Source organism: Nothoprocta perdicaria, unplaced genomic scaffold, assembly GCF_003342845.1.
Source record: "Nothoprocta perdicaria isolate Ctin4 unplaced genomic scaffold, notPer1 scaffold_653, whole genome shotgun sequence".
NCBI classification, from domain to species: domain Eukaryota; kingdom Metazoa; phylum Chordata; class Aves; order Tinamiformes; family Tinamidae; genus Nothoprocta; species Nothoprocta perdicaria.
In genome coordinates this window covers 4,220-7,073 of record NW_020455925.1, presented here as the reverse complement: position 1 = coordinate 7,073, position 2,854 = coordinate 4,220, and positions in this window count along the sequence as shown.

The following is a 2,854-nucleotide window of genomic DNA, read 5'->3' as shown; positions in this document are numbered from 1 at the left end:
GTGAGTACAGGTGCAGGAGGGATTTTTTGACATATGAAAAGTATTCTTAAGGGCCTAAGCTGAGGCTCTACAAGAGCAGGTATGAGGGATTTGTGTCTCTTGATGAATTGGCACGACTGAATTTTGGGGACCAACAGCATGACTCCAACCGTATTATCTCATTAATCCGTGAAGCTACGTCTAGCCAAGTGCACACATTTGTGTATTTCTAAATGGTTTCTAAAGCCATGTATTTTGCAGACACTGTCCCAGCTCCTTATCTCTGCACTTGGGTGTCTGCTTCTGTTACACCTAAAAGTGACCTGGAGRTTTCTGAAACCTCGTGAGGCCCCAGCAACCAGGAGGACATGACTAATCTGTCCATAGACAGCCCCTTAACTCAGCCCTGCTGCCACAGGATGCCTGCCATGGAGGTCAGAGTGCCTGATAGCTTTCCCTTGCTCTCTGCAGCAGCTAAGCAATGAGAGCAGGACACCAGCCAAGTCACCTGGGTGGCTTTTGGCACTCAAGGATGACTTGCAGAGCCCTGGGATCCAGTTGTAGCTGTCAGTGGGAGGAGCACGCTCTGCCCTGCAGCAGCCTTGCTCTTTGCTGTGTTAACAGCAACTGCAGCCACTGCGTGAGGGCCCTTCTTCTCTCATACTGGGTCAGTCTCTCTCACAAGCCTGGGTAGATGCTCCCCGGCAACTTTGCAAGATGCCCTGAGTGGAAGTGATGCTGTTAGATGGCACRTTTCAGAGTCAAACCCATAGAGGCATCTGCTTTGCTGCATGTTTAAAGGCTAGTCGTCCTCCTTGCATTGGGCCCGCTGGCCTTAGACAAGAGGAAAAGACCTCCCATGCCCCGACCTAGAGCTGCACTGAGCCAAGCTGCTTGGAAGCTTTCCAGAAGCAGTGGATTCCCACCATGTGGCCTGGGAATTCCCTGGAGCTGCAGGCACCTTGGAGCYCAGTCCCATCACGGGGCTGAGCTGGCTCGAGACAGAGCTCTGACAATTCATATTCAGCTCAGAAATTTGGAGATATTCTGGTATTTTGGTAACAAAATCAAAGCACTTCRTTATTTCCAAACAAGCTTTTTAGGACCATTTTGCAGAAGGGAGCCAGGATCAAGCTGAAGAGCTTGGGTGATATTTAGTTAGTGCCTGCCAGAAGTCACTTCCTAGGCAGTGGACCTCTGTCATCCCAGGGATCCATAGATATGAGGAATATGGTCTATGTAAAGCCAAGCTACCTATTTCCTCCCATCTTTTGGCTCCCTTTGAACGGATGCCTGCTACCTGTGATGAGTTGCGTTAGGGAAGTGTCATGAGCAACATAACTTATGCAAATAAAATCCATTATATAAATGCACCCTCCATGCTCGCTGCTTAGGATTTTGTTCTTTTATGGTTAGGAAATGCCGTCTCTCGCTCTCCCATGGCAAGACAGATTGGTTATGTTTATGTTCTGAATCCTGCTGTACCACTTTGAAAGAAACCAGGCTGGAGCTGGGTCCAACCGGCTGTCCTGGTGGCCACTTCCTTGGCTTTTTGGTGCCCAAAGCGCAGCTTTGCTCGCCAGGCCTAACCCGCTACCTGCTAAATGCTTCCTGCANACTTAAGCTTTCTAGGGGTTAAGCATCTAAACCTGAAGAGCATCCACAATGAAACACCTTGAAATGACCTGCTCTGACCAGTGGCCCTAAAGACCCTGAGCACATAAGTGTTTTCCACAAGCCCTTGSTGAATTATGACTGTTCATAATGAAAATTGGGACATTTTCCTCCCAAAAACCTCAGCTCTCAAGTAGGAATATTATCTGGTTTGCAGCTGTCTGTTTGGGTATCCAGGAACAGGGCAACACTCATCACCAACACAAGCTGGAGGTGCCTATATTTATTTGTATAACACTTCGGTGTGAATAAAGACAATAAATATGTGAGTACAGGTGCAGGAGGGATTTTTTGACATATGAAAAGTATTATTAAGGGCCTAAGCTGAGGCTCTACAAGAGCAGGTATGAGGGATTTGTGTCTCTKGATGAATTGGCACGACTGAATTTTGGGGACCAACAGCATGACTCCAAACTGTATTCTCAGTAGTCCGTGAAGCTACGCATAGCAAAGTGCACACATTTGTGTATTTCTAAATGGTTTCTAAAGCCATGTATTTTGCAGACACTGTYCCAGCTCCTTATCTCTGCACTTGGGTGTCTGCTTCTGTTACACCTAAAAGTGACCTGGAGGTTTCTGAAACCTCGTGAGGCCCCAGCAACCAGGAGGACATGACTAATCTGTCCATAGACAGCCCCTTAMCTCRSCCCTGCTGCCACAGGATGCCTGCCATGGAGGTCAGAGTGCCTGAYAGCTTTCCCTTGCTCTCTGCAGCAGCTAAGCAATGAGAGCAGGACACCAGCAAAGYCACCTGGGTGGCTTTTGGCACTCAAGGACGACTTGCAGAGCCCTGGGATCCAGTTGTAGCTGTCAGCGGGAGGAGCACGCTCTGCCCTGCAGGAGCCTTGCTCTTTGCTGTGTTAACACCARCTGCAGCCACTGCGTGAGGGCCCTTCTTCTCCGATACTGGGTCAGTCTCTCTCACAAGCCCGGGTAGATGCTCCCAGCAACTTTGCAAGATGCCCTGAGTGGAAGTGATGCTGTTAGATGGCACATTTCAGAGTCAAACCCATAGAGGCATCTGCTTTGCTGCATGCTTAAAGGCTAGTCGTCCTCCTTGCGTTGGGCCCGCTGGCCTTAGACAAGAGGAAAAGACCTCCCRTKCTCCCACCTAGAGCTGCACTGAGCCAAGCTGCTTGGAAGCTTTCCAGAAGCAGTGGATTCCCACCATGTGGCCTGGGAATGCCCTGGAGCTGCAGGC